This window comes from Petromyzon marinus, chromosome 33 (assembly GCF_048934315.1).
Source record: "Petromyzon marinus isolate PM22_M1 ecotype Great Lakes invasive population chromosome 33, UKy_Petmar_22M1.pri1.0, whole genome shotgun sequence".
Lineage (NCBI taxonomy): Eukaryota > Metazoa > Chordata > Hyperoartia > Petromyzontiformes > Petromyzontidae > Petromyzon > Petromyzon marinus.
In genome coordinates, this window is record NC_133699.1 from 3,551,139 (window position 1) to 3,572,964 (window position 21,826).

General features: G+C 45.0%; 1 protein-coding gene across 2 annotated transcripts in view; it reads left to right on the forward strand.

Moving 5' to 3' along the window:
* The first annotated feature begins 476 nt into the window (after nucleotides 1–476).
* The window catches only part of LOC116948326 (leucine-rich repeat transmembrane protein FLRT3-like), a 51,392-nt gene continuing 30,042 nt past the window's right edge, over nucleotides 477–21,826 (forward strand). The window contains exon 1 of one of the 2 annotated variants that reach the window (XM_076071457.1): nucleotides 477–3,386. The gene's annotated coding sequence lies outside the window, so the exon portion shown is untranslated. The remainder of the gene's footprint in view (nucleotides 3,387–21,826) is intronic. The other variant, XM_032964883.2, reaches the window with a different exon arrangement.

The window sequence follows — 21,826 nt, forward strand, 5'->3', positions numbered from 1 at the left end:
TCGCCATCCACATGTTCCACTATCGCCGCTGCCGTCTATCGGTTGCACGAATGGTTTCGAGGCAATAGGGTCGCGTCCACACCGGAGGAGCTTCTATTCAAAACCCTCCAGACATTCGTCTTGAGGACACGCATTATGCTCTGCTCCTTCTCCGTAAAACAACACCAATTAATCACTCGGCGCGCATAAATGGCGCGATCAAATCCGCCCGTCATATTAAAGTTCACACGAAATTACTTTAATCGTAAGAGCTCCAGCCATGCCGATCGTCACCACCACCACCACTATTATTGTCTCCACTGCATTACCGCTTATTTTCTTGTTGTTGTTGTTGTCAAAAGTGAACGCAAAGTTAAGTCGTTTGAACCTTTACCCGACCTGCGTTGTGCTCACAGCCAACGAACGCCACCTCCTCGTCTCGGTACCCAGCCACACCGCCGTACACTCCCCCCCCCCCATCTCGACGGCGAAGTGGTTGTGCCCACCTGTGACCTCATCGCCTCGTGGATTTGGTGCCGAGAGCGGCGAGCAGGAGGGGGAGGGCTGCGAGAGGAGGCTCCAGTGAGCGAGCGCACGCGGAGGAGGAGGAGGTTGTGGCTGTGGCTGTGGCTGCGGCGGCGCCTGCTGCTCCTGCTCCTGCTGCTGCTGCTGCGTCGGTTCTCAGTGCTGCTTCGTCTCTCGCTCCTCATCCTTACCCACCAACCCCACCCCCCGCCACCTCCTCCCCCCTCCATTCTCTCTCTCTCTCTCACGTTCTCTCTCGCGCGTTCTCTCTCGCTCTCTCTCTCTCACTCTGCCTCGTGCTGTCATCTGTGCCGGCCAGCAAGCTGCGCTCACAGGGCATGACAAGTGCAAGTGACGGAGCTTCTTCGAGGAAATCGCGTGTCACCATCTGTTCTTTAAAAAAAAAACTTCATAGCCCGTGGTTCGGAGAAAGAAAAAAATCAATTAAAGAGTCTCCGGGTTGTGTTTGCGTAATCAAGACAGAGGGTGGTGAGTTGATGTTTATTATTCTTTTCCTCTGACCACCCGACCCCCCCTGTGTCGTAATTGTTGATGAATGCCATTAAACAAGCAAAACTGTTCCCGTGCGTGCATGCAGGCATGCATGCGGTGCGCAGGCACACACATGTGTACAAACTGTACGTGCTGAAGTGAAGTGTGAATGACAAATTAAGTAGGGGTGTGAAAAAGACCGTTCGTGTGGGTTTGTGTGTTTTGCCTTGTTGTCGATGCGTGCATGTCTGGCTTTGTTTTTCGCTCGGCGATTTTATTTGCTTGTTGCGGGGCGCAAGATTCGCTTGGGCGTGCGCGCAGTGGCATGCCGAATCATTCACTCGCGTGTCTTCTATGTTGTTCCTCGTGCGTGCGTTGCTCGATGGCCGTGTTCGTGGATGAGCGTGCGAGTGTGGGGAGCGGCGGTTAGCGCTTCGCTACGAACCCGGCCACCCGAGTACGATTCCCGATCACGGCCAACACCGGTGACGATTGTCTGTGCCGGTCCTGGGCCTCCCCTAGGTCGACTCAACCTCAAATGAGCGCGGTGTGTAAATATCGCCACTGGGGAGACAAAGGCGGCCGGGCGTGGTGCTGGCCACCCACCCCCTCGTGTGCCGTGCCGGCCTTCATAGGTGCTCGCTAACAGCACTTGTCCGTGTATGCGCGCGCGCGCGCGCGTGCGTGGCGTGTGTACGTGCGCGTATTTACCAGCGAAAGTGTCGGCTCAGGAATGACCTAAAGTGTGCGCGGCTGTGTGGTGAGTCTGTCTGACTCAAGGTGCTGCACCGTCGCGTTGCAAGTGCGTTGCGGTTTGTGCTCATCCACGCGTGCGCACACAATCGCCAGTCGGGAGACAAAGGCGGTCGGGCATGATGCTCGCCACCCACAAAACCCTCGTGTGCCGTGCCGGCCTTCGTAGGTGCTCGCAAACGGCAACTTGCCCCAACAGTCTGTTCAGGCTATGCGTGTGATCTCGTCGTCTTTGAACACGTTGCTGCGGTGTGTGTGTGTGTGTGCGCGTTTGCAGCATTTTGTCCACTCCGTGCCGGTTGGATGGGTTTTGAATGGAAAACGTTGAAACCCCCCCCCCCCCCCCCCAAGGAAAATATGCGGCTATATTGGGTCCCCCCTTCGAGAACCAGAGCCATGGAGATGGACAGGGGATTTGGCGAGGAGGGGGACTGATTTCCAGTTGTTTATTTGAGACGCAGGTTGCTCAGACGGATAAAGGGGGGTGGGGGTCAGTGGGAGGCTGGAGTGTGGAGTCAGACAAACCAAGAGAGTGAGAATGATAGCAATTTAAACGTTGCAGTGGATTTGAAATGTAACTGTGAAGATTAGGCTGTGAAGTCACGCTGCAGCTCTCTGTCTGCTGACATCTCTTTAAAAGGGGGAGAAAAAAATTGAGGCAGTAACAGCATCGCTTCGCCAATTTTGAAGAAACGATTCCAATTCGCATGACAGACAGCACACACTCTATGCCCTAACCCTAACACCAACCCAAACCGAACTGCCCCCGTGTTCCATTTAAGATGCGGGTAGAGGTTTTGGGAAAAAGATAGCAGAGATAAGAAAATCCCCGATCTTAGAGTAGTCTGCGCTGATCCCCTGAGCTGTAGATGGTTTAATCTGTTTATATATAATACATGGTATGCTGTACATATTCGGATTCTGGCTTTAATTATTCACCAGTGTGCTTTTACATAACGAACCATCAAATACATATTTCGAAAGCAACAATAATTCAAAAAAATATATAACGATCATAATAATAGTAAAATATATCACAACTTATTTTCACAAATCATTAAAGGGACAAAATTCAATAATATAAAAAGGTAAAAATGAGCTGCTAAATTAAAGTTAAAATTCATATAGTGTCATCTGTAGAGGCTGAAGAAAGAAAGGCAATTTCAGGATCTTAAATTAAGTTTTTTTTCAACAGAGATAAGACATTTTAAAAAAGGAAATGAAAAGTGAGAGGTAGGTGTCGCATTTGTCAGTGGTCCAGAAAGGCAGTGAGAATGAAAAAGTGACCAATATTGCAATCTGTTTGTCCCTAACCATTTTGCTCATTTTTTTTGTTATTATATTTCTCTCTCTCTCTGAGGTCCACACTAAATTGATTTTTGGATAAGACTATAAAATGAATTAAGGGCACGTGTTTCAAAGATAAATTTCCTTGTGATCCGAATGGCGGAGAGAAGGGAAAAAAAATTATCGAGCTTAATTCTGGTGTTATCTAGAATGGGTGTCTCACCCCCCCCCCCCCCCCCAACTATTGCATTAAAGGCTCAGGGCTATGAAACAGCAGCTCATATGGAGCTTCCAGCGGCAGCTGCACACACGGTCGCAATTGACTGCTGTTCAGAGTACCACATTGCGAGGTGGGTCTGTCTGCCTGTGTATTATTATTCCTGAATATTAGCACTGAGCAAATAGATTTCCGGTAATCAAAGTCGTTGTAAAAAAAATGCATATTCTATTTTAAGCAGGCACAATCGAGGATTGTATGACACTCTTCACGATGTTCCAATGCGGGTTTTCTGCGTGATGTCTGATATTTCGAGAAGCGGTCACGCTGTTCGTGTTTTTTTTTGGGGACGTATCTCACAATGGAAAGCAAATTGTTGTTGAATCTTTCTTTTCGAGTTAATGGTTCACACACACACAGTATTACAAGGTAGAACATTGCGCAGGGTGTGTGATCAGCGGCGCTCTGACGGTGCTGTGATGTGCATCGCTGTGTATTGCGCTATTGCGACCATCGGCAGTCGCGTCCATCCAGCGTTCAGCCTGTCCCCGTACCATGAATGACCGAATGCAGTGGTCTACAGAAGAGGCTACCGCGTCTTAATTCATACTCTGGGGCTGCCCGTTCGCTGGAGGAGAGAGTGAACCGTTTGTGAAGGCATGGTTATTTCACGCGAATGAAAACGCAATTAGTGCGCTAAGCACTAATACAATCGCCCAAGGAAATGGCACAGGGCTTCCGTTATCAAGACTGATGTAAATAAAGTGCACCCCGGCAGATCGATTTTAATCAGCTCAATGTGACTAGTTTCACCGCTTGCTTCTTAAAATTGCAAAATAAAAAAAAATGTATACGTCCGTGTAGATTTTTATAATTTATTTTTACCATATGCATTCCTTTTTATTCGTTCTGAAATGTAATTTATTTGGCTGCATTGCTTCCACAATAAATTATCTTGGTAACACATTTCATTTGCAGAAAAAGATTATTATTTTTATTTGATCTCAGCTGATGAATGCTAAGAAATCAAATAGAGAGGATATCTCGGGCACGAATGTGGAAACTGAGAAATTGCTTTCGATGTTGCCTTTGTTTTGGGGGGAAAACATTCCAAATAAAAGATGATTATAGGTGTATCTCCATTGAAATACGATGCGTTTATCTTGCATTGAGATAACCGTGACTAAAAAAATGCAACACAGAGAGAACAACTTTTATTAATAATTCACGAAAAAACACCTAGCAATGAGTACAGCAGTATTCTGTGGATACGATAGCTGACCTGTGCTTCATGTGAACTATCACCCAACGTCTCTCTGAAGGCATTTTGAATGCATTCAGAGCTTAAGCATAAACGAGACCAACTCGACAACACGCCACATGCATGTATGCATACACAGCCATCAGCAGACACAAAAAAAAACACAAAGCAAATATTCTCTCATATATTAATAGAGCCATACGGATTCAAATACTAACCCCCCTCCAACCACCCATAGCGTTTATCAGACTTTTAGCTCGATATTTTTTATTTTTTTTATTTCAGCAGGAAGGGCCCAATAAGCTGTTAGGCTCCATTTCGTGGGCGTCCTGCAACGGTATAGATGTGATTACACGGTACGGATCTTAGCTACAATCATGGTTACATATGTCGCAAACGGCGAGTATTGTAACAGGCTTTGCATGTTACAGGAATCGGGAATTGGGAAGATCAAATGCTGTTAGGGGCACTCATTAAGGCCAGCGTGTTTTACAAATGGGTAGTGTGACATAATAACATGCCTGGCCATCTTTGTCTTCCCAGTGTTGATGTTTATACACCAAACATGTTACTGAATTCATTATCCAAGCTTGGTTCAGGTGGCAATTGACACTGATGTGAGTAGTGGCTGGGAATCGAGCTCAGGCGACTGGGTTCGAAGTGCAGCGCGCTAACCGTTTCAGCACCGCTCATGAATATACCCAAAGACACACGTTCACACATAGGTGATAAAATACTCGCGCACGCATATACACATTGAGCGACTGCCTCTATTCACATCTCAAGTCTCACATACCTCCTGTAGATACATACACGCCATTAACAGAGCAGCAACAGTGTACTTTAATAATTGTGGAGTGGACCATTTTAGTAAGTACATAATGGTATATATATATAAGATGATTAATCAGATAAAGAAGAGCAAAATGAAATGCCATTCCACTATAGTTCAGTATATTGTTCGTTCATACAAATTGCCATAGGTATGCGGCTGTCAATTAACGCACGCTTTTGTGCCGCTATTAGAATAAACCAATGTCTCCGGCAAAATTGGTAGGTTTTGAGCGAGAAGGTGGTAATTTACAGACGCAGTGAGTGGGAGGAGATGAATGAATGTGAAAACAAACGTGTAAATACAACACAGAGAAAACGAAGAGATCTAAATATGGCAAGGGAAATAAGCACACACAGGAGAGGGAAAGTGAGTGGGGGGGAAAGCAAATGCACAAACGCTCCACATATTAAATGACTATGCTAGAAAAAAAAGGCCTGCAGACACCATGGAGTTAGCAGCGTCTGCACGATGTCATGGGAATGACATCGCATGGAAACAAACGCGACATTGTCAGCTCAAGAAGGGCGAAACTCACATATATTCGTGAAATTATTGGGTTCTGCAGAAATAATGATAATGCACTCTTTGTGTCTTTCGGTAAAGTCACGTAAATAGAAAAATAATGACTTTACCGAAAGACCCAAAGAGTATGAATTCCTGCAGTCACGAAAGCCTTAAGTCAAGAATGCACTATTAGGTTTTTTTTGCAGATTCTCAGATGCTGCTTATTCGTTTCCATTCTGCGCGCACCTTAACGATGGGAGTGAACAGGCCTGCAAGCTGCGAGCAGCAGGGGATGTGACATTGGTGGGGCATGCCAATACATTCTCGGAATCATATTTTGCAAATGCAGATGATCAATTCTTCGGAGTTGAAACGCTAATGGACCACCATGAATTTTTGCTGTTTTTTTTCCGCACGCACGTAATGTTTTGTTACTGTACGGATACATATTGTAGCGTGAACCAAATGGCCCAAGTTTGAATTCTGGCCAGGTCTAACATCCATGGCGAGTTGATATCTGAACCAGTCCTGAACCCCACCCCCATCCCCCAGTTCCCTTCACACTGACCGGCGTGGTGAAGTATAGCAAAGCAACCCACATGACAGACACACCATGGAAAATTATTTATACAGCGGAGCATTGACAAGGGGCTGTAGACACGAGAAAGAAAAATGTAACACAAGACTTACTTAATGTCAGCACAAACACATGCCAGCACTTTAAAGTTTTTACTGTCACTTACAGGACCGTAGATACATATAGCAATGTCATCAAGATTTGTGTCCGATTAAAGCTCTGCAGTTGGAATATTGTCAGTACAAGTGGGAGCTTCAAAGGGACCATCGAATGCAAATGTTGGAGATTATAGCGGGTTGCTATCTGTGTTGTTGTTGTGTAGCGCCATGAAGATGTGAACCCACCAACAAAATGCAGCACTTGTTATATAAATGGTTGATGATCATCAATAATCCTGCTCCAAGCAATAATGATACATTACAAGCCCATACATTACAAGCCCTCCAGGGCACTGGAAAGAAATGTTAACCCTTTTGTAAATAGACATCCGTGGTATAAACGTGCTGATTTTATAACTATCCACGTGGTGTAATAAACCAGCCCATGTTTACATACACGTATTGTAAGATGCTTCCGTGGCAGGATGGTGAGTACGCTGGACTTCCAAACTAATGGTCACCGGTTCAATCTCCCAGCGTGGCAGTGAAAGCTGGGGCATGTTGGCAAATCCCCTCGCCTCTGTCCACCCAGCAGTGTCGTTGAAAACACCGCAGTTGACCGACAGGTCGCATGCGTTGGAGTACAGCGTGGGAACTTCCACCTCTAGAGGGGCTCACTAGAACACACTCTGGTGGAGGCCCTTGCACTAGCAGTGGCGTGCGGAAGATATCGAAGGTTTGCACCGTTATCCCATTTATAACAAAGGTAAAGATCCCCTGTATAACCTTTAACAGACTGTTGGGGCAAGTGTTGTTAGCAAGCACCTATGAAGGCAGGAACGGTACACGAGGGGGTGGGTGGCCAACATCACGCGCGACCGCCTTTGTCTCCCCAGTGGCGATGTTTACACAGCGCACTCATTTGAGGCTGAATCGACCTAGGGGAGGCCCAGGACCGGTACAGATAATCGTCACTGGTGTTGGCCGTAAGCTGGCATTGAACTCGGGTAGCCAGTTTCGGAGCGCAGCGCGCTAACCACTACACTACCGCTTCCCGCTATCCCATATATATGTAGACGAGTAGTTGAGGACGTCATGTCACTCAGGGGGGTGAGAATGGATGACGTCAGAGGTTACGGGGGATATATAAAGGGGAACCCGTGACGTAGAGAGGGGTCGTCGCGAAGGGCCAGGAACGGAGAGAGTTAGGGAGTCGGGATCCAGGGTAGGGGGAATCGGCGCCAGGCGAGAGTGATGCTTCACCCGGCCGACCGAGTTGGATGATCCCTCGGTCGGTGCTGGGGGAAGATCACGTATAGCCTGGGTGGAGCTAGAGACCTCCCAGTACCTTTCCCCTGGGGAGATATTAGGGTTGTCACCTGTTAGGCGTAAGCCTTTAATAAGTTACTGGCAGTAGCCCTTAATAAGCCTTGGCATCCGCCCCTACTCAAGAACCGTGTCTGCGTCGTCAGTCGCACCTCAACATATATACACACATGCATATAAATAGACTCGTCAAACATACTACGCTGCTTTTCTGAGCAATCTTTGCGAATTTTTGAAGGGGAGCGCATTCGCGTCATTTGCAATGTTATTGTTAGATGTTACATTTCATTTGATGCAAAGTAAGCTGTTGACCCATCTATGAAGATCTTGAACATTATACTCTCATACACGTGGGCGATAGCTCGGGCGGGGGGCTTTCCGTCTAGCAGTGGATAGATCATGTCTGATGATGATCATCGTGATAATGACTGACCAAATGATATTTTCTTTTGCAGCCTTCGTGAAAAAGAGTCCCCTGATTCAGTGGAGACATTATTACGCATGTGCATTGCTGAAATTTAGGATTGCAAGATATTTCACTGCACTGAAATTCGAACTTTTTCAAGTGATGTCGGCTATACATAGTATAGTGATTAAAAAGAGATCACAAAGCAAATATAATACCGTGCCCTTTAATTCCAAAATACGATTTTCATTTCCGGTGGTGTATTCATAGTAATGCATTTTTTAAATGTGCATGCCTTTGCAAATGTATGGAAGAAAAGTGATCTAAGTGTGTGTACATTTGTTTGCACCCTTGTGTGCAAGCTTTGCGTGGCATTTGCAACGAACGAGGAAATGCAGAAAGATTAACGATTAATGCAACGTAGAGAATACATGACTGGGGAAGAAGCCGTTTTATTAGAAAGAGAAAATATATATTACAGTATAATCTTGGTAGTGTATCTGTCAATTGCGTAGATAAAGAATTTGAAAGAAAATTAGACATATAGGCAGTAAAACGGTATAAAACTAACAAAGCCTAATAGAATATGCATCACACTTGACAACTGCCATGGGTCCTAACGAGACATCAACTCTTAAGCGTTGACCATTTGCGCCAGTAAAACATGTTTACAGTAACACTGTGTGGCTACTGTGGAGTAAAAACCAAACAATCAAACAGCAATCTCACAACAGGTCAAATAGGTTAAGGGGCAGCCATGCAATTTCCTGCCGAGGCCACTGCTGGCAGAGGGACATCCACTATGATGGAGCTCAAGAGTCGGGTATTTGGCCTACTCTTCCACATTGGTCAGACAATTTGCAAGTGGTGGGAGTACCCAAATTATACCACACCACACTTGACCTGCCGATCGACTATCTGCGGGTGTAGCTGTGTATAGGGCTGGGTGGACAGCGGTGGGCAGATTAAGGAAGGGTATCCATTGCTTCAACTGCGGCGCTGGGAGATCGAATCAACCTCCCGGCGCGGCAAGTCCAGTGTCCTGACTGCTGCACCACAACGGGAAACATGTCAAGTTACTTTATTCGTAAACTATGTTATATTCCGCATCCCCCCTCACATCACACATTGCAACATCCTGTATCAGGCACACCAGACTCATCATAGCAGGTTGGGGGGGGGGGGGGGGTTGGCCAGGTCCTCGCCATTCTGGGCATAGGTTTTTAAGGCTGGTCTAAGGTTTAGAAATGGACCCCGTGTACGTGCTGTATTCTTCTTCCTTGTCTATGAGCTTATAGCTCAGATGCTCATACATATACAATTATACATGCGCGTGCGTGAGTGCTTAACAATGGCTTATATTTTCAATATTAAAATTGAAATGTGGCACTTTTCAATTGCCCTAAGCTGCAGTGTAAAGTAAGGGACGGTCCTCCCGCCCCCGCCCGCTATGAATGTGATGATGCATGCAAAGGAGAACAAATACTAAACAGCAGCACTGCAGTCCCCTGAAAGTGGACAACGGAGACCTTACAGCCTTTTGGGAAGTTGAAAAACAGCATTGCTGGACAAACAAAAACCCCCGTGGCAAATCATAAATCTCCCTCATCCGTGATGGTCTCAGCATCGTCGATGCGTGTACGCGGGTATAGCGTGTGTGTGTGCTCCGGAGGTGACACGTGTGTGTGTGCGCGCCCCTGCGTGCGTGTGTGCACTCGTGCGCGTGTGCCCTTGTTCGACTGTCTGACCAAATCTATCTCCCACCCTTATCCGCCCGATCTCATCAGATCCCGCAAACTAATCTGGATTGAGTTTGGCTTGTACATGGATTGGAGAATGTCTCGGAATATCAGGCAGTTGTAAGCTTGAGCTGTGAGGCAACCGGCAGATGAAAGTTCAGAAATGGATTCTTGAATCTATCTGTGCTGAGAAGAGAGAGAGAGAGTTTTACTTCCTCGTGTGCGTGGTGGGGTTTTCTCCACGGAGTCGAGTTAACTCTCATACGGAGCCAAAAGCTCGTGGGTGGAATTGGCCAAACCCCCCAATGTAGGACACTGCTGGAAGAAGATTCTCAAAAGTGTCGGCGAAGATTGCCTGGAGAAGCAAATGGCATGGTTATTACGACACGTGCCAGTGCTTATGTATTCTGCTTTTCTGGATAAAACCGCAGTAGAGTTGTGCTGAGCTTGGCATGCTCCGTAATCCTCTGTGTAAATTATTGTCAGTGTAGATTTTTTTAAGCACAGCATAGATGCATAATATCCGAGTTAATTTTGTTTACGTAATTTCTGTACAGAGCCTGCCATTCAACGCACAATCAAGTGATCTAATTTTTAGATAAGTTAAAACAAGTACAAATTAGTTTGTTGTAATCAATGTCCTAGCCTTTTCTGGAAAGTAGTTTTTTTAAGATTATGTTATTGTTTTTTTAATAACTGGTGACATTCTTATCCATTTATTGAGAGCTACAAATCCATATAATTTAAGATTCCATTTGTTTTATATCCAATGGTCGAAAATGATGGCGATTGATTGCAGTCAAGGAATGGAATGCATCTGAGAGGATGCGCACGAGGAAGATGGAGCAATGCAATCAGCTTGCGTGCAGGTGCCAGGTAGATTATTACGTCATGTCGACACTTCACATGGCCTCGACGTGCAACATAGACTGGCAAAAAGCGCCGTGGTGACGTCACCGCCACTTCGTGGTGATTGGCGGTTGTTGTTACATCATAGGATCAGAAGAGATGGTGATTGAATGGGGGGAGGCCTTCATTCAGCAGTGGAACGATCATGACTAATTATGTATTTTAAAAAAAATAGTTTACATGTTGCTTATGTTAAGTTCGTTGAAATAAGATACCACTGATATTAAGACGACATATAATGTAAACGTGAACCGTTTTAACGTATTACAAATTGTCAGGAAAAATTTGTGCTTTGACGTATTTTTGTTATTTCCACAACGTTACCAAATGTCGGGTCCATTTAGGTGAAACGACGCTTTAACATTGCACGGCTGGTAACGTTTTTGAGCTTTTAAACTTATAAACACCGGGCAAGAATTGCGCGTACATCTGTTCCCACAATTTAAATGAGTCGGTTAGGTCACATCGTTACTGATATTAGTGACTTTACAATTATAGTTTTATTCCCAGCCACGGCTAACATAATTTATTTTATTTTTTATCAAGTAAGGCCGACCGAGCTTTCCAGCGCTTTTTCAGTGCTTTTTCAGCAGCGACCTGGCTGTCACAAATAAAAGCTGAGCAGAGTGGCTTATCACGTGGACATTTATAGCGGCCAAATACTCTGTGCCAGGGGTCAGTGACCTGCGGCGTCGGAGCCGCATGCGGTGGATCTTTAAGGACCGTGCTTCGTGACGTCGCTTATTAAAGAACCACCACCGTCTCGTATTCACCATGTGCATTGCAGCTCTTGAAATATTGAGTTGCTTTACCGAATTCGAAAACAAAAAGATCTTCTCGTTGTTTTGGTTGCCGACCCCTGCTCTGAACGCGTGATGTTGATTTTTAAATGTGGAGGGAAAAACCGGAGGACCCGGAGAAAAAAAAAAACATCCACTAGATCATGGGGAGAGAGACATGCAAACTCAAAATATACAGCAAGTGTCAGGGTCAGGATCGAACCCATGGCCTCCTGCATACCATGTTAACTACCTCCCCTGCAATGCAGGGAAGGTAGTTAACATCTGACGAGGGATATTCTGAACTGGTCCTGCCCACCCTCCCCCTTCCCCATCCCCCTTCCCCCTCCACTCCACACCACACAACCACCTTTTACAAGACCCACACTGACCAGCATGGTGAAGTATGGTAAAAAAAAACCCCACGACCTAGACGGCGTGGGAAGAACCTTCGTCCGGGCAGCGAATTGACAAGGGTCTGTAAATTATTATTGTTATTTTTCGTGTGACCTTTAATGAAGAGAGGGAGGGAGGCGAGTCTAGACTTGATGTATGCCGTGTCAAGTAAGCGCCAGGAAATGCCGGGCAGCATTGCATTAAGCGTGTGGTGCTTAATAAACGCGGAGATAAAATTCAGATGCACATCCATTCCAGATATTTATACGGCACTTACCGAGGCAAACGATGCACATTGTGCACATTCCTTTTGAGGGTGTAAGCTTGACGAAGGAAGTTCTTGGAAAGACGGATGTTGGGACACGGGCCAAGAGGCAGATGCTTGACGATTTGTCAGCAATTGGGAGCTGGGCCGTGGAGGCAAATGACGAAGAAAGCTCAAGATTGGATAGCGTCAAAGGGGGTTTTCGTCAAAACGACCTGCCATAGGGCAGCGGATTCTGAGTATTTGCAATTATTTATTAAACGTAGAGCTCAAGACAACACCTAGGATGATGGACTGTCTCGCTTGATGGGCATATAAATATACTCACATACACTCCCACTATCCAGGTGGCTTGGAATGAGGTCAAGAGCTACACAAATTTCGATTTAAAGCTTTCGTGACTGCAGGGATTCATATTCTTGTTTCTTTCGGTAAAGTCACGTAGAAGGGAAATAATAAAATAATAATAAAATTTACAATAAAATTCTCACGACGTTTCGATTGCAACACAAACAATGGTGATTGCTTGAAGGATAAACTGCCTCACAGCAGTTGATCCATCAACCGACTGATCTTAGTTGAATCCGTTTTGTGACAATAGATAGATTAACAAACGGAAAAGGCAGCCCCGTTTGAGAATGTAACACTGTTTTGTTTGGGGTTTGTGTTCAACGTGCTGTTTACACCACCGCAGAAGCACGCTTTTTACGAAAAAAAAATTACGTCTGCAGATGGAGTTGATTTTTCTTCGGGCAGTAAAACATGATGACTAAAACGCTATTTTCTTGCTCATCTGTGAGCAGTCCTCTTCTCGTTGTGGCTTTATTTACGCTTTAGCTGCTAAACTATCTGGGGGGAGGGGCGTAATGACCACAGGGTTTTGTCGAACGGAGGATGAGATTGGGGTGGCCGCGTGGTTGAGATGGATGTTGTGTTGTGGTTGGTGGAACTGGGTTTTGCTCTTATTGCCCTTCGGGTATCGGACTTTGTCTCAGGGGACCTGATGGTGTTTAACCTCGGTGGCTTTTGCGCCACTGACAGGGCCGTGGGCAGGGGTTTTGGATGTCCTCTGCAGGATTTTTAGCCATCCGCATTGTTTTCCTTATTGTGCATTTCCCCCCTGAATCCTTTAGGCCATGGCCTCCGCTCTGGCAATATTGGAATTTCTTGGCGACATGGTGCAAAGCGCTGTGAAATGCGGTCGCACATAAGCGCTAAATATATGCAAATCCTTATCCTAAATTTTCTGTACTCCATATGGTCATTTGTCAGGGCTTCACAATACAAAATATAATTAACATTGATGACTTGTTTTTTTATTGGGGAAAACATTCACAATTACGTATTGTTAGCTAAAACAACACGCGGGCACAACGCGTTCGAAAATAAGAAGCATTCATTCACAGTTTCCATGACCAAAAGAGTCCCTGAAAATCACACGCACCCTAGGCTTCTCTCCAATATTCCCTAAACACGTTAAGTCTGCCTCCTTTCACAACGCTGCACGGGTTCACTCACAGCACCACGATACGGCTCAGCCTTTCGGTCTCAAGGGACCACTGCGGTCCAACTTTTTAAAGTCTACCAATCAGCAGATGCGCTCGCTGTAATCTGTACAATTTACATGTAAACGGATACTCAATTACATACAAACGGAGTAGTCTGCCTGATGATGAAATTTGGACCAGAGTGGCCTCTGTGGACTGGAGGATTGTGAACTCACGGCTCTACGACCCTTCGAGGCGCTTCAGCAAGCTCCCCGTTGCGCTGTTTGTCGCATGGAAAACAGGAACTCTCGTTCCACCGGATGCGTTTGAATTAAATATTTTACATTCGCAAGCCCCATTAAACTTTTTTTTTTAGATTTTTTTTTTTTAGATTTTTTTTTTAAACCTCCCATCACATTCCCTCTTCCACTCTCCACTGCTGCAATTAGTCCCAGTCCCTTCAATCTGTCTTCTTTGCGCACACACTTAAAGGTTATTAAAGTGATTAATGTGCACTTGACGACCTGTTTAATAAACTTAACCTTTTTCGGCATACCCAATTTACGCCAAAACCATTGTAGGAAATAATATCCATTTAAAATAGAATAATTAATGGCAACGAGATATGGCGTGATGTACATTTGCATGTTACATGCTCCGCAAAGCACATTTATAATTGGGAGATATTTTCGGTGGGACGTCCAAGTTGTGCATTACATATTCGCACGTGCAGCGACGATTCTCTGAGTCTTGTATCCAACATGCTAAGCATACGGCGGGGGTTGACGTCACGCTAATAAGGATACATTAACATGCCCCTTCAAAATCCAATTTACATTGATCTCGACATTGGCAAGCATGTTTAGTGTGTTGCTATACTCGGACTCCAGCACCTCGCGAATGGCTACGCGTAAAGGCCTAATTTGGGGCGAGGTGTTTGCCCCCCTTGCGACAGACACCGCAGGAGCCCCCGCCCCAACCTCCCACCCTGACGCCGCCATTAGATTCCATTTCTGACCACCATTCACACCGATAATTGGTGGTAATTATGTCCAGTGGGAAATGGGCCAACATTGAGTGCGACCAGGCTGCGAGGAAATAGAAGTCAGCTCGGCTCCCCCTTTTTCCGTGCCTGTTGCAACACGAGTCTGACGTCTCAAGATCGTGACCTTGCCTCTGCCTCGCCAAGCATCCGTACATATATGGACCAGGAATGTGATCATGAATACAATGCTCCAGCTGGATTCAGGCTTGCGTGTGATTCCACCTTCTATGAATGCGCATGCATACATGAATGCATGCTAGGTAGTGTGCCTGTCTTTAAGACAAAGATCGCCCATTTTGCCATGCAGATTGTCAAAGCAGATCACATTCCGTGCCTGCACAGCGTGCTAGGGACTTGCATTCCCAGATTTATGTTTGTCTGGCCGCTTGTTTATTCAATTTGTGCTATCGGAATCATGTCATGAGACAAAGTATCCACTCAGAATTCTTGCAAAGTGGTGAATCAGTCCCGTGTTAGAGAATGATCCGCAGAAGGAGATATCGAATTAAATCGGAGATCCCTTCAAGTGACCTATTGAGCCATAACGGCTGGCAGAGCATTTCAGGAAGCCTATCCATCGGTCTCGAACGCTCTGCCAGACGACCATCGGTCCATCCCATCTCACGAGACGTTCAAAGAACGTTTACAAACAGCTTTGCTTCGCGCAGCCTTTGGGGTCTCGGACCGAAAGTCACCGGCACCTCTCCACACCCCGAGCATCGCCACAGGGCTCGTGACATGGCCTCTGAAATATGACTCTGGACAAATAAATGTGATTATTATTATTGCTGCTGCGATTCAGATATGTATTCATCACGTGAAATGGGAACACGCCAAATCAAATGAAACACCAAATTTAATATGATGGGGGCATTTGTGTGCGGTCATTGATGCCTTGACCAAGACTGCTCACTCACTGCACTTGAGAATGCAGTTTAATCACGTGTTTCTGAAACCTAGATTATGTGGCTGAAAAGCTGGATTTTAACCCTGGATGTGAGGAGTGTTAGCTAAGTGCTCTTGCCACCTGGGTCACCTGGTTATTTCTCCCTCTTGCTGATGTTGATCGCACCCTGGGCAGGTGCTCATTTCGGGCTGAATCGACCGAGGTTCAGACATCAATTTCCATTGGTGTGTGTGGCCAGGAATTGAATCTTGGTTGCTGAGATTGTAGCACAGCAAACACTATGCCCCTGCTCCCTACGATTATATTTAATAAAGTGATGGTTTTGTTTTTCTTTCGTTTTTCATTTCAATAAAATCACATTCAATGTGCTTCCATTGTTTCTCAGCACAATGACTTTGTATCAGCTTACAGTTAATTGCATTCAGGGTCATTACCACATTCAGTTTAGCGTTTAGTCTCGCAATCTTGCGCTCCAGACGTACCCATATTTTTAACTGGACAACGGCTGCTGAAGTCACCCTCCACGCGGCAAGAAGGATTTTAAACTCAAATCAACTGGGAGTGGTGACGTAGTGGTTCGCACACGGCACTATAAGCCCAGCGTCTCGAGTTTGATTCCCGGCCATGGTTAACACCAGTGCCGTGTGATATATGAACCAGTGTGTGGAGCACCAACCTTCAACCAGCTGGCACCGAGTAGCCTGGTGAAGTATGGCCAAACAACCCCCACTATCGACACAGCATGGGAAGGCCTATATTCAGCAGTGGGTTGAAACTGTGCTGAACATTGTGAATTGTCATTATTTTTATATATAGACGGATACAGATAATTCTAGGGGGCCGTTAATAAAGACTGGTTTTGGCTCCTAATAGCCCGAAGATGAAGGAAAATTTAAATTCACAGGACATTGTAAGGATGCAGCCTGATTTTTAAGGGTGTAAAATATTGCTGAGAATTGCATTCATTATGCTTTTACTTTTCCAATTGACATATATAATGATGTAATATAAATACTAAAATAACTATTCCAAAAACCTTACAATTCATCATCAGTGATTTAAAAAAATGTCTGTGATTGATTGCAAAATGCCTTACAGCAATTTAATAAACCGGTTTCTAAAACAGCAACAGACAACCTAGTGGCATTTTCATGTTTTTTGGTTTTCATTTTAACTTCTTTTGATCAGCCGGAATTTTGAAGAATACCCAAAACTTATAAGTGGACAAACATAATGATGACTTGCGTTTTAATTTCGCAGTCATGCCGCGGTTACTTTAACTTTTCGCAAAATTGCTGACCTAACAACAAAGCACACTCTGGGATTATTATGCAGTGACAGTGGCACCTGTCATGGACATGCACTTGCGCTTGCAAATTAAAATTCTGCCTCAACTGCTTTTTGGCTGACGGAACAATTGTCTTTGAATGCCTCTCATCCGCCTCTTCCTCTCCTTAACGTGTGCACGCGTGGCATGCGAATGTGTGGGAGGCCCAGGTGACAGTTCACACCCGGCACATGTCTCAAAGAACTTACGCACCAACCCTCTTCAGTAAACATCACGGGTGGGGACACTGCGTCTCACATATTAGCTACAGCTGGTCAACCCGTGCACAAATTTGTCTGTAATCTGGGCCCCAGCACTATAACTCTCCTAAGCCTGAACCGAAATAATTATTTAATTATAATGAGTAAACATGTGTCATTTCATTACAGTCGTTTGCAGGTAATTTATCTACAGTACATTGGGATCTTTGGCAAATACCAGTTATATTGCACTGGTGTTTTAACTATAGCAGTCAACCAAAGAAAGTGCAGGAACTTTTGCAGAGAAGGGGCAAAAATATACAAACTCCACACTGAAAGGTGCTGAAATTGATGTGAACTGCGAGTGTTACCACTGCGCCACCCTGCGACCCTGGGTAACAGGCATATGCACCTGAAAGCCGGCCACATGAACGAGCCTGCAAACCGGTCAATGCGATCACACGGCTATCACCAATTTGCAGACACAACCCAGAGTAAAAAAAGGACATTGTGAAAATATGCAAATGTGTTTGTCCTGACAGCTACAGCTACTCATCAGCTTCCATACTTGATTATTATCAAATACTTCCAAAAGATACACGTTGGAAAACACGCGATTTTTTTTCTCCTGGCTTGTATTTTTTTTTCAAACGGTGTAAATAAACCTCATTGCAGATCACGCGTTCTAAGTGTGTCATGAACACAGGCGAGAAACGGGCATGTCCACGTACAAGCTGGGTGCGCGTAAACCTCACCACAGGATAATGTGCGTCAACACTTGCAAGCACAATGGCAGCATTTCCTAAATTCCCCCGACCACCCATCTTTCCCCTCCTGCACAAGTGCTTCTTAATTAAATGTAGACGAGATTATGCACGCACTAATTGTGAGCCGCTGACCGAAGCGAACTAATTAATGCCTTGCGCGAGATGCAATTAATTACGTGTGTGAGCTTTACGGAGAATGGAGGTTTGTTTGATCTGAGCAGGTAGCTGTTAAGTAATTGAAAGGGCCCAACAATGATGCTTATTTGGAACCTTTTTCAATAAATACTACCATCTGTTTAAGTCACCAAGTCGAGTGAATTGCCAGAACCATTTACAAAAAGGCCCCTTTTAATATAATGGTAAAATATGCATAAGCATGTGACTGAAATCTAAATATTTACGTTTGCAGGACATTTGAATGATGTTCAAATACATGAGTATATATTGTGGAGTGTGACATTGCGTGTGTGTGTGTGGATATGTGTGTGATCACACTTATTGCAGAATGCCATTTGTACAAAATATAACACTATCATCAACACACTCATTCTATGATCAATATACAAAGATGGGGGCTGGAAAATGACCTTGACAAAAGGTCGATGTGGCGTTTTAGTCTCTCCTCCGCCAACCAAGCACATCACTTCGATTTGCGTCGCACCTTTCAGGAACCCATCCCCGACGTAAACCGGGGTATTGCCGTGCTCGCTGTCGTAAACGATTACAGAAGAAAGTAAGTGACAAAAACCGAGACAGAGCCGCCGTTATTGTTCACCCAGATAGATACCAGTCCACAGTCCTTCCAATCCTTCCAAAGCAATGGCTAAACGTGCATAAACCGGACGTAAATGACTGTAGATAATACCTGTATGGATTGTTTAGGTTTAACTTTAAGTAAATAACCATCCCAAATTCGTTCCATGTCCCCACCACCACGAATATCATTGTGGAAGCATCCAGATTTGTGAAACACTTAACCTGGCCTGGGCACCGTGCTTATGTCAGGAGCGCAACATTAATGTTGTCCAATAAATTATATTAAAGCACCACCCCATGTCTGTCTCTTCGCATAAAGAATGTAAATATATTTACACATTCCATTAACCACACCAGCTTCTGGGAGCGCACTAGCCACTTATAATATTCAGTGTCTCATCAACATATTCTTGGTTCTTTCGGTAAAGTCACGTAGAAGGGAAACAATAAAATAACAAAAATATAAAACAATAAAATTCTCACGACGGTTCGACTGCAACACAAGCAATCATCATCATCATCATCAACAGTCAGGCTTTGCTTAAAGCAATCATTGTGAACTGCTTGACGTTTAAAGGCACTCTCTCCGTTAGAAATGGCTGGTAGCTCGACACAAAACTATACCCACACGTAATAGGTACGAGTCATTGAGCGTCGTTATGATGAATGTAAATTCCAAAATTAATGAGCAGACAAAACCCATCCTTTCCATGTTTGTCCCTCCACTTAAAAAAATTACAGTTTTATATTTTTACACATTCCACCGGTCACACATAAACGTCGAGCAATTTCAAAAGAGTTTGAATCCTTTGGGGGCGTGTGATCTGACAATATCCTCTTTACAACTGAACCCCGGGTTGAGAACAAAGCCCTCAGTGACCAATCCAATATTGCCCTTTTCGCATTGGCCACACGTGCGCAGGATAATGCTACCCACCGGAGCCACTTTAACCATGACCCTGAGAGTTGTGTGATGGAGACACTGCTCCACTGCCATTGATTGCCACTCGGTAAAAAAAAAACTTTAATTTCCTCTCCCTGCACTGTCCCCTATCCTTGCTGGTCTCGTCAGGGGGCATAAACCATCGCGCGCATTCTGGTCACCCCAAGCAGCAGCTGCTTTTAGCTGGCCATCGAACAAAGACGGTCACCGCATCGTGCACTTTCAGGTGCGTTTCCGCGGAAAACGCTCTTCTTTCCGATATGAGGAAGCCATTGGAGCCATGCACTTTTAAATCGAGATTGAAAACTCGTTTTTTTTTAGAACTCCTTTGTACGTGTAATTTGTTGTCCTTCCCCTGCACCTCTGATCAGTGTGGTTGGCTTCGTATGATGCGATTGAAGTTCAGTACCAAAAAAATACATATTCCTCTCTTTCTTTCAATCGGCTTCCAGATTTGCAAGAAATATTGTTATGCAAATTCAAATAAATAAGTGTGCTTAATTCTGGTTTCTTAACAAAATAAAATATGAAGGAAAACATGAAGAAAACACGATGTAAACCTTTAAGTATACATTAAAAACCGCAGGAGCAGATACATCTGTGGATAGAAAGTAATCAAACTGTGGAACATGTTGACTGACATCACACAAATTGCATTTTTTTGGAAATACTGTAAACGCCAGCATGCGTGATGTATGTTGCGTTAGAAAAAAAAATGTGTTGGTCTATTTCACTCTCGGTACAATTTTCAATAAATACAAAATAAAATCCATTTTTAGTGTGCAGCTCTAACTTTTAAATTAGCGAGAGTATCATTATCGGAGCAGTCTAACATCATTAAAAATCCAAAACAAATTTTCAACCTTGACATTTATACAAAACCGAGACTCAGCACAAAACGTTACTTAAAGAAAAAGCATACGAAGACATCTCGGTTAATATATTCAAAAAATACGTAACATTAGCAAATGATACTGCACACAAGAAGGATCTTTACCCTAATAGCAAGTAAGCCACTTCCCTGCACAGTGCACGCTCCAACACACACAATCACACACACACACACACCTTGGCTTGAATGGTGCTCCTATCTCTTTGGAGCAGGTAAACAATATCGGGAAAATCAATACCAGGTTGTTGTGTGCACGTACACGTGTGCTCGTGCATGCACGTACGCCTGCCACATCCATGCACACGCCCATCCCTAGCCTACTCTTAACCTTGCTCCTCCAATCAATACTCCACCCCCCTCCAAATAGACCATCGAATTGAATCCAAACACTGGGCCACCTGAGCCACAGGGTTAATGATATAGCAGTGGCACACAAAAAATAAAGAGAATTACTGAAGAAGTCAATTTTTTGCTTTATGCCACTGTCATTCCAACCACGTAGAAGAAATCTCTCTCAAGTCAAAACTTCTCTGCTTGCGTGGCTCTCCGTTGCGTTTTCGGGTCATTACCGCACGTCGTTCGGCAAGACGTCTGACGTTTCGCCCCCCCCCCACCCATCTCCAAGAACGAGTCAATTCCTGGAGAAGGCTGCTCGGTTGCCGAATGATCTCCTCGCGCGCGGAGCGAAGCGCCCGACGTCACGCCGCCAATTCGCCCGTGAAAAAAAAAAACCAGGCAGGAGCAACCCGAACAAAAAAACATCTATCGGGAGGGCCGTATAACAACAACCGCACAAACCTGCACGGCGCTTCGTTGGCTGGTGAATGATTTATTATCCAAGCGATGAGGCGGCGATGCACAACTGCGAGAGATCCAGTAATAATAGCAGCAACAAGCCGTCGTGTGCACATGCGCCCATTCATGTGGCCCGGGGGGCGAGGCAAAGAAGAGTGGCCGGGCAGCACGATTGAGACGACACGGCGCCACCACGGTAGGTTGGCACGATTCTAGATCAGCAACACATCGCGTGATCAATTTTGTTAAATGTCGTCATCGTCGATGTTGTTGTAGTTGTTGTCGTCGGCCTGGAAAGTCCCACTTTGTTGGGCAAAAGGCCTCCCACATATCCTTCCATTGCTCCCTTTTCCTTCGCC